At 42.4% G+C, this 11,324-nt stretch overlaps 1 protein-coding gene across 1 annotated transcript in view; it reads right to left on the bottom strand.

The window, feature by feature from the left end:
• The window catches only part of ADPRHL1 (ADP-ribosylhydrolase like 1), a 58,207-nt gene that overhangs the window by 16,689 nt on the left and 30,194 nt on the right, over positions 1–11,324 (bottom strand). The window lies entirely within an intron of this gene.

An 11,324-nucleotide genomic window follows, 5' to 3' on the forward strand; every position in this document is an offset into this window, starting at 1 on the left:
TGGTAGTAGTAGTACCTGCAGGTAAGAACAGATCACAGCGGGTATCACTTCTGACACACGCTGTGATCCTCCTGTATAATGTATAGATGCGGGCGGCCGCTCTTCTATGGTCCCCTGCACTGCTGTATATATACACATTCCGATTTCCCACAGAGAGCTGTGATTGGCTGGAACCATCTGGCCAATCACAGCTCTCGGCGGGAAAAATGAATATATGTATATATACAGCAGTGCAGGGGACCATAGAAGAGTGGCTGGCCGCATCTATACATTATACAGGAGGATCACAACGGGCGATTTGTCTATTAGCACAGGTACTACTACTTCCATCATGGAACAGTGTGTTCCATGCTGGGGGTTGTAGTGTTACCTTAAAAAAAGAAAAAAAAAGAAAATAAAGTGAAAAACACACACACACACACACACTACATTTTTATTATTGTCGGCTACATTTTTAGGTCCCTGCCTGCCCACATAAATTGATCCCTGTTTAAAAAATTAAACACATTTTGTAATAAAAAAAGATACATTTCGTTAGGTAAAATCTTTTCCTTCACTACCGTATCTTTTTTTTTTTTTTAAACCCTTAAAGACCGGGGGGGGGGGGGGGAGGGGGGGGGGGGTTCCGTTTTTGCATTTTCGTTTTTTGCTCCTTGCCTTTAAAAAATCATAACTCTTTCAATTTTGCACCTAAAAATCCATATGATGGCTTATTTTTTGCGCCACCAATTCTACTTTGTAATGACGTCAGTCATTTTGCCCAAAAATCTACAGTGAAATGGAAAAAAAATCATTGTGTGACAAAATTGAAAAAAAAAAAAAAAGCCGCTTTGTAAATTTGGGGGCTTCAGTTTCTACATAGTACATTTTTCGGTAAAAATGACACCTTATCTTTATTCTGTAGGTCCATACGATTAAAATTATACCCTATTTATAAAGGTTTGATTTTGTCGGACTTCTGGAAAAAATCATAACTACATGCAGGAAAATTAATACGTTTAAAATTGTCATCTTCTGACCCCTATAACTTTTTTATTTTTCCGTGTATGGGGCGGTATGAGGGCTCATTTTTTGCGCCGTGATCTGAAGTTTTTAACGGTACCCTTTTTACATTGATAGGACTTATTGATCATTAAATGATATAAAAAGTGACCAAAAATGCACTATTTTGGACTTTGGAATTTTTTTGCGCGCACGCCATTGACCGAGCGGTTTAATGAATGATATATTTTTATAATTCGGACATTTCTGCACATGGTGATACCACATATGTTTATTTTATTTTTATTTACACTGTATTTATTTTTTATTGGAAAAGGGGGGTGATTCAAACTTTTAATAGGGGAGGAGTTAAATGATCTTTATTCACTTTTTTTTCACTTTTTTTTTGCAGTGTTATAGGGACCTATAACACTGCACACACTGATCTTCATCATTGATCACTGGTTTCTCATAGGAAACCAGTGATCGACGTGCCTGGATCTCAGGCACTGAGCAGTCATTCGGCGATCGGACAGCGAGGAGGCAGGTAGGGGCCCTCCCGCTGTCCTGTAAGCTGTTCGGGATGCCGCGATTAGCCGCGGCTATCCCGAACAGCCCGACTGAGCTAGCCGGCAACTTTCGCTTTTAGCCGCGCGGCTCAGCTCTGAGCGCATGGCTAAAGGGTTAATAGCGCGCGGCGCTGCGATCGGCGCTGCACGCTATTAGAGGCGGGTCCCGTGTAACCCCGTGTTATATCAGGAGAGCAGGACCAAGGACGTACCGGTACGTCCTTGGTCCTTAAGGGGTTAATGGTACCCTCCATCACAAGTCCAAAAAAAAAAGAAAAACCGCCTGCAAAAACCCACATATCGTTTTTCTTGGCGTTTTTTCACTCCCATAGACTTCTATGGGAGAAAAACGCCACAATTTTGACAAAAAAAAACGCCAGTGGCTCCACATGCTGCGATTACCAACAATTTCAAAAACGCAAGAAAAGAGTGAAAAAACGCCAAAAGGATGAAAAAAAAAAAAAAACACCAAAGTTAAAAAAAAACAAGTGGAATAAGAATTTTGTGATTTCTCATTGATTTACAGCTAACATCTGGCCCCAGCATTTTTTGACCGAAAAAACGCCATGCGGCAGAACTGGCGTTTTTCTTGACGTTTTTCTAAAAATAAACCAAGTAGAAACTTAGCCTCAAAGTGCTTTTCCTAGCTCTTAGAGGCTACTTTTGGGTAGTGTACCTCTTTGGTAGAGACCACTGACTGCTAGACATGCCTCTACGGTGCACATTTTGCCCAGCTGACAGACTTGGAGAAGCAGCACATTACTGAACTGAAAGAAGCAGGATGGTCATTATTACAAATTTCCTGCCACTAAGGCTGTTCTGACCAAGCTGTTAGATGTTGGGGGCAATGGTTATGTAGGGACAGGCACACACAGCGAACAGGCTCATGACAACCCAGACATAGCACCAGTAGAGAGGATTGTTTAATCTGCTAAAAAAGGACAAACAGCACATTCAGCCTTTAGGAGCCAGCATGTGACTGATCCTCACAGGCTGCTGTAGATCGCAGACTTCGGCCTCTGGTTTGCCATGGTAACCATCAGAACCACGCCATTGTATCTTGGGTTATCCAATGTGTGGTGGCCCAGTACGGGAGATGTTGACCCGTATCCTTGCTGCCCCATCAGGCAGCCTCCTTCAGTGTCCCCAGGGCCCCTTGTACCTGTTTCCACCTGTACATATGTTCTGCAATGTATTGTATTATAAGTATTGTATGAATTGTATCTTTAAGAGTTATGTCATGTGATTGTTACCCAGGAGGCACCAATGACCTGGTGATCCCAAGAGTGACCTATGGGCTCCCTGCTAGTCTCCCCCATATAAGCCCTGGGTGGAGCTAGCTCTCTCTCTCTCTTGGAGCTCTTAGCTCTTGCTTCCTGCTGAGGTCCAGTGCAGTCGCCTAGTGTGTGTGTGTCCAGAGTGTTGGAGGCCTCAAAGTCAAGTCCTGCAGCCACCATCAATTCAAGTAAGCTAAAGTCACAGCTTTATGAATCAAGTCAAGTCAGTCCCTGTCATCTGTAAAGTCAGTGTGGTCTGTGTTCCGCCGAGCGCTCCGGGTCCCTGCTCCTCCCCGGAGCACTCACGGCGTCTCTCTCCCTGCAGCGCCCCGGTCAGACCCGCTGATCGGGAGCGCTGCACTGACTTTGCCGGCGGGGATGCGATTCGCATAGCGGGACGCGCCCGCTCGCGAATCGCATCCCAAGTCACTTACCCGTCCCGGTCCCCGGCTGTCATCTGCTGGCGCGCGCGGCTCAGCTCTCTAGGGCGCGCGCGCGCCAGCTCTCTGAGACTTAAAGGGCCAGTGCACCAATGATTGGTGCCTGGCCCAATTAGCTTAATTAGCTTCCACCTGCTCCCTGGCTATATCTGCTCACTGCCCCTGCACTCCCTTGCCGGATCTTGTTGCCTTGTACCAGTGAAAGCGTTTAGTGTTGTCCAAAGCCTGTGTTACCTGATCTCCTGCTATCCATCTTGACTACGAACCTTGCCGCCTGCCCTGACCTTCTGCTACGTCTGACCTTGCCTCTGCCTAGTCCTTCTGTCCCACGCCTTCTCAGCAGTCAGCGAGGTTGAGCCGTTGCTAGTGGATACGACCTGGTTGCTACTGCCGCAGCAAGACCATCCCGCTTTGCGGCGGGCTCTGGTGAACACCAGTAGCCTCTTAGAACCGGTCCACCAGCACGGTCCACGCCAATCCCTCGCTGACACAGTGGATCCACAACCTGTAAGCCGAATTGTGACAGTCTGCATTCCTACTACAAGTCCCAGCAAGCCGTTAAGGTCACTGGTCACCTCCTTGGGCCCTGGTTGAACTGTATAGACTTTACCAACTGTCTACCCTCAGTAAAGCTACTGTTGTCTGTAACTTGGTGTCGGAGTCTTTATTGCCCCCATTGCCTAGCTCAGGATCCAGCGGTATACCTTCGGATGGTTTTAGGCTAAACCACGCCCTGGCGTCACGAATACAAGGGGTCAATGCCATCTGCCCCTAGGGTAACAACATTTGCCCTCATCACACCCTGCTACCACAAATGGTTGACAAGGAGCCCTCTTCCACATTGAAGATGTGGAGGTCACACAGACCGCTGCATCTGCAGGGTTAACTGTCAGGAACGGAGCTCTGCTCCCCTCTTCACTCACACTAATGTAACTGTCATTACACCCTTCCTTAGAGTATGTTCACAGGTATGCAGATTTGATGCACAGGATTTTCTGCTGCAGATTTCAATGTAAACTAAGGGGGAGATTTATCAAAACCTGTGCAGAGGAAAAGTTGCCCAGTTGCCCATAGCAACCAATCAGATTGCTTCTTTCATTTTTAACAAGGCCTTTGCAAAATAAAAGAAGCGAACTGATTGGTTGCTATGGGCAGCTAGTCAACTTTTCCTTTGCACAGGTTTTGATAAATCTCCCCCTAAATGACTGAGCACAGCTTCTAATCTGCAGTTACAAATCCTGCGCATCAAATCTGCGCAGGATCCTGTATGTGTGAACGTAGCCTAAAAGGGAAAATTAATGCATTATCAGAAAGTGACCTTTTGGTTCTGATTTATCAATCTGTAACAAAACTGTCTGATTTTCCCATAACAACCAATCACAGCTCAGCTTTCATATTTTAAGAATGGTAAAATGAAATGGTAAAATGAAAGCTGATATCTGATTGGTTGTTATGGGCAAAAATAGTTTTGTTTTCAGGCAGATCGATAAATCTGGGCCAATGTTTTATGATAAAAACTTTAGTTGTAGCTTTACTAATTGTTCATTTACTGGGGGGAGGTTTATCAAAACAGAGTAGAGGAAGGGTAGTGCAGTTGCCCATAGCAACCAATCAGATTGATTCTTCTATTTTTCAGAGGCCTTTAAAAAAAAAAAAAAAAAAAAGTATATATATATGTGTGATAAGCAATCTGATTCTGGTTGCTATGGGCAACTGCATTACTTCCTCTAAATAGGTTTTAATAAATCTCCCCACTATTTACATTTTAATCCTGAAAATGTTGCTGTTTTCACTAAACCTAATAATAAGCTGAACCTTCCTGTTCCTTACAGAAAACGTTACAGCAGTTTTGTCCTTATCATCACTTCAATAGGTAGAAAAATATGCAGCAGCAAAATACGACCCTACCCTACAGGTGACAGCAGTAGATAAGATGGGATCCGATTATTAACCTTCTCCTCCCTGTACAATAACCTCTGCACAGCCTTAAAAGTCACCCATAGATGTCAGTAGGGTTCCCTCCAGTCTATTGTTAGTATATCAAAGTGGCTGTTGTTTAAGATACTTGTGACTGTTAGTTTAACCCGTCAAAGTAGTGACAAGGTGAATTTAGTGCTCTCACTGCTGATATTGAGTCCATGAGGGTCCCCTCCATGGTGCACAGCTATTTCACATTTTTTCCATTGTAGGGGGCAGGACCAATATTGCGTTATTTTCCAATAGTGCACACTCTTATCTATCTTACTTTGCCATAACATAGTGCTGGAAGAGTTGGACTGGGGAGAGAAGAGTTTACAGATGCACTGGGTTTACTGGGTACTATGTAAACAAAAATGAATGAAACAGCATTAGCATGGCAAAAAAGGTTTGCACTAAGCATTTTGTTACTACTGTGGCTGCTACTGGCAAGCTAAAGGGTGCGCGGGAATATTACACTGCTGCACTGTGACATACAGGAGCACATATGCTGTTTTTTACGTAAAGGAAATAATTTCTTTGCTTTTTGGGTGGTGAAAGATGAGAGAGAAGACTTAATTTACCTTTAAGGTACAGTGTTGATCATCTGGAGCAGGTAGCTTGCACATTACCCATTCTTTCTCCTGCACATACCACTAGCTAAGTCTCACACGTACTTCCTGAAATTTTTCCTCATCTAAATTTTACCAGAGACAGAAATCCCCTGAAAACAGGCAGGGAAGTGAAACAACTAGTAGGCAAGATTTTAGACCTTTTTGGGTGGGTGGGGAGGAATCATTTTGGGTAGATAAACTTTCTTTAAAAAATGTTAGGAATTACATTAGAGAATAAAAACTTAGCTAAAAAAAAATTGCAATCAGAAAATAGAAACATTAAAAAGGAAGACATTTTAGTATCGGGCTCGGATCAGAGAAAAAAAAAACACTAGGTGACTTATTCCCTTTAAGAATCCTGTTAATATCATTTAAATACACAACTCATATATTGTTGGTGGACATTTTTCTAAGAAGTCTTGTCAACAGTTCCAGTTAACATTTTTAGTGGTTTATGTATCGTCTGCTTCAGCACTGTGATAGTGAGCTGCATTTAGTAGATGATTTAATAAGCCAGGAGTTTTTACTGGAAGGAGATATCCTGCTATACAAAATGTATTTTTATATGACCTGTAACTTAGTCCAGTATCAGCAGAAGGTGCTGGACAAACAGACCCAACAATTCTTTTTAAAAACATGTTCTGTTTCTGCTATTATTTTGCTTCCAAGCTTTATCCACATTAACCCCTTAAGGACCCAGCCAATATTCACTGTAGGACCCGGCCATTTTTTGCACATCTGACCACTGTCACTATAAACATTAATAACTCTGGGATGCTTTTACCTTTCATTCTGATTCCGAGATTGTTTTTTCGTGACATATTCTACTTTATGTTAGTGATAAAATTTGGTCGATACTTGCATCATTTCTTGGTGAAAAATTCCAAAAGTTGATGAAAAAAATTGAAAATGTTGCATTTTTTTTAAACTTTGAAGCTCTCTGCTTATAAGGAAAATGAATATTCCAAATAAATTATATATTGATTCACATATACAACATGTCTACTTTATGATTACATCATAAAATTGACATATTTTTACTTTTGGAAGACATCAGAGGGCTTCAAAGTATAGCAGCAATTTTCCAATTTTCAAAATTGAAATTTTTCAGGGACCAGTTCTGTTTTGAAGTGGATTTGAAGGGCCTTCTTATTAGAAATACCCCATAAATGACCCTGTTATAAAAACTTCACCCTTCAAAGTATTCAACATGACTTTCAAAAGGTTTGTTAACCCTTTGGGTGTTTCACAGGAATAGCAGCAAATTGAAGGAGAAAATTCAAAATCTTCATTTTTTACACTGGCATGTTCTTGTAGACCCAGTTTTTGAATTTTTACAAGGGGTTAAAGGAGAGAAATCTTCCTAAAATGTGTAACCCAATTTCTCTCGAGTAAGAAAATACCTCATATGTGTATGTAAAGTTTTCCGTGGGTGCACTAGAGGGCTCAGAAGGGAAGGAGCAACAATGGGATTTTGGAGAATGAGCTTTTCTGAAATGGTTTTTGGGGGGCATGTCACATTTAGGAAGCCCTATGGTGCCAGAACAGCAAAAAAAAAAAAAACACATGGCATACTATTTTGGAAACTGCACCCCTCAAGGTACGTAACAAGGGGTCCAGTGAGTCTTAACACCCCACAGGTGTTTGACGACTTTTCGTTAAAGTTGGATGTGTAAATGATTATTTTTTTTCATTAAAATGCTAGTTTTCCCTCAAATTATTTTTTTTTACAAGGGATAATAGGACAAAATGCCCCCCCCAAATTTGTAACCCCATCTCTTCTAAGTATGAAAATACCCCATGTTAGGACATAAAATGCTTTACAGGCGAACTACAATGCTCAGAAGAGAAGGAGTCACATTTAGGCATTTTAAAAGCAAATTTTGCTGAAATGGTTTTGGGGTGGTATGTCCCATTTAGGAAGCCCCTATGGTGCCAGGACAGCAAAAAAAAAAAAAAAAAAAGAAAAAAAAAAACACATGGCATACTATTTTGGAAACTACTCCCCTCAAGGCACGTAACAAGGGATACAGTGAGCCTTAACACCCCACAGGTGTTTGACGACTTTTCGCGAAATTTCATGTGTAAATTTTTTTTTTTCACTAAAATGCTAGTTTTCCCACAAATTTAACATTTTTACATGGGGTAATAGGACAAAATGCCCCCCAAATTTGAAACCCCATCTCTTCTGAGTATGTAAATACCCCATGTGTGGACGTCAAGTGCTCTGCTGGCGCACTACAATGCTCAGAAGAGAAGGAGCGCCATTGAGCTTTTGGGAAAAAAATTGTTTGGAATGGAAGTCAGGGGCCATGTGCGTTTACAAAGCCCCCCGTGGTGCCAGAACAGTGGACCCCACCACATTTGACCCTATTTTGGAAACTACACCCCTCACAGAATTTAATAAGGGGTGCAGTGAGTATTTACACCCCACTGGCGTTTGACAAATCTTTGGAACAGTGGGCTGTGCAAATGAAAAATTTCCCAAATTGGGTCCCATGTGGGGGGGGGGGTCCATTGTTTTGGCACTATGGGGCCTTTGTTACACATGTGGCCACCAATTCCGGACAAATTTTCTCTTCAAAAGCCCAATGGCACTCCTTCTCTTCTGAGCATTGTAGTTCGCCCTCAGAGCACTTTACATCCACATATGGGATATGTTCTTACTCAGAAGAAATGGGGTTACAAATTTTGGGGGGCTTTTTTTCTATTTTGCCTTGTGAAAATGAAAAATTTCGGGTAACACTAGCATTTTAGTGAAAACTATTTTTTTTTTCATTTTTCCATCCAACTTTTAAGAATTTTCATTAAACACCTGTGGGGTGTTAAGGCTCACTATACTCCTTGTTATGTTCCGTGACGGGTGTAGTTTCCAAAATGGGGTCAGATGTGGGTATTTCTTTTTTTGCGTTTATGTCAGAACCGCTGTAAAATCAGCCACCCCTGTGCAAATCACCAATTTAGGACTCAAATGTACATGGTGCACTCTCACTCCTGAGCCTTGTTGTGCGCCCGCAGAGCATTTTAAGCCCACATATGGGGTATTTCCGTACTCAGGAGAAATTGCTTTACAAATTCTGGGGGTCTTTTTTTCCTTTTAACGCTTGTGAAAATAAAAAGTATGGGTCAACACCAGCATGTTAGTCTAACAGTTTTTATTTTTTTACACTAACAAGCATGTGTAGCCCCCAACTTTTCCTTTTCATAAGGGGTAAAAGGAGAAAAAGCCCCCCAAAATTTGTAGTGCAATTTCTCCTGAGTACAGAAATACCCCATATGTGACCCTAAACTGTTTCCTTGAAATACGACAGGGCTCCGAAGTGAGAGAGCGCCATGTGCATTTGAGGACTAAATTAGGGATCGCATAGGGGTGGACATAGGGGTATTCTATGCCAGTGATTCCCAAACAGGGTGCCTTCAGCTGTTGCTAAATTCCCAGCATGCCTGGACAGTCAGTGGCTGTCCAGAAATGCTGGGAGTTGTTGTTTAGCAACAGCTGGAGGCTCCATTTTGGAAACACTGCCATACAATAAGTTTTTCATTTTCATTGGGGGGGGACAGTGTAAGGGGGTGTATATGTGTATATGTACTGTTTTACTCTTTATTATGTGTTAGTGTAGTGTTTTTAGGGTACATTCACACTGGCGTGTTACGGTCAGTTTCCCGCTAGGAGTTTGCGCTGCGGCGAAAAATTTGCCGCAGCCCAAACTTGAAGCAGGAAACTTACTGTAAACCTGCCTGTGTGAATGTACCCTGTACATTGGGGGCAAACCTCCAGCTGTTTCAAAACTACAACTCCCAGCATGTACTGACAGACCGTGCATGCTGGGAGTTGTAATTTTGCAACAGCTGGAGGCACACTGGTTGGAAAACCTTCAGTTAGGTTCTGTTACCTAACTCAGTATTTTCCAACCAGTGCGACTCCAGTTGTTGCAAAACTCCCAGCATGTACTGATCGCTGAAGGGCATGCTGGGAGATGTAGTTATGCAATAGCTGGAGGTACGCACCTACAACTCCCAGCATGCTGAGACAGCTGTTTGGGCATGCTGGGATTTGCAGTTTTGCAACATCTGGAGGGCTACAGTTTTAGAGAACACTGCAAAGTGATCTCCAAACTGTGGTCCTCCAGCTGTTGCAAAACTGCAAATCCCAGCATGCCCAGACAGCAAACAGCTGTTTGGGCATGCTAGGAGATATAGTTTTGCAAGATCTGGAGGGCTACAGTTTAGAGACCACTATATAGTGGTCTCAAACTGTAGCCCTCCAGCTGCTGCAAAACTACATATTCCAGCATGCCCAAACAGCTGTCTGATGACTTTTTGGAGACAAGTCGCATTGGCTGAAAGTACACCGAAATGTCAGACCATGCTGGAGTAGGTTTAAATACAGTTTTAAAGCTTAGATCCCAAAGTCTGTGCGCAGAATTTATCATGAGCCGTGCTACTTTTGATAAATTAAGCGCACAATAGACCGGCCTAACGCTGCGGGACATAGACAGCTTTGATAAATCTCCCCCAATGTCTTCCAGAAAAGTATCTAAATTACACATGCAAGTTTTCAGAAAGGATTTTTGGATATAAACAGGTTGGCACGAAAATATATATCACATGCATAAAGCTGAACCTAAGTCAAAAAAACTGCATTGATACTAGAGATGAGCGAACTTACAGTAAATTCGATTAGCCACGAACTTCTCGGCTCGGCAGTTGCTGACTTATCCTGTATAAATTAGTTCAGCTTTCAGGTGCTCCCGTGGGCTGGAAAAGGTGGACACAGTCCTAGGAGACTCTTTCTTAGGACTGTATCCACCTTTTCCAGCCCACGGGAGCACCTGAAAGCTGAACTCATTTATGCAGGATAAGTCAGCAACTGCCGAGCCGAGAAGTTCGTGACAAATCGAATTTACTGTAAGTTCGCTCGTCTCTAATTGATACATTTCCTCAATTGTGTGTTAGTGTCTCCTTGTCATGAAATAGAAGAATTCTTGTTTACTTTATTAAGTGAAAAACCTGTGTTGACCTAATTCTGTTTGTTGAACTTTGCTGGAGTTGTTACAATATGTAAGAAGAACCCTCTGCCTAGGGTTTCTAAGGGCTTAAATGACTATATTACATGTTCAAATATATATATAATATTATATCACCAAAAAAAGACTATAGGGCCACATTGTACCTCTGGATGAACTAAATTCAAACCAATTGCAACTCTGTGTGCTGCTGTGTATGAGTGTATATGAACAGTCTATTCTGCAAATAGTAAAAAGGCCATTATTATAGAAGGAACTTGAAAGAGAACTCTTTAACATTGCTATAACCGGTACTACGGTGGAAAACAAACTTTTTCAAAGCATCCTGAGCCAGAAAGTTGTTACAGCGAGCATTCCGGCCGGTCACACTTGGCGTGAGCTCTCTCTCCATCTGTCCTTCGGCGGGCCTGGGATTCGCATCGTGGGACGCACCCGCATGCGAATCTCGGGCAGTCACTCA

This window comes from Hyla sarda, chromosome 2 (genome assembly GCF_029499605.1).
Source record: "Hyla sarda isolate aHylSar1 chromosome 2, aHylSar1.hap1, whole genome shotgun sequence".
Taxonomy (NCBI): Eukaryota; Metazoa; Chordata; class Amphibia; order Anura; family Hylidae; genus Hyla; species Hyla sarda.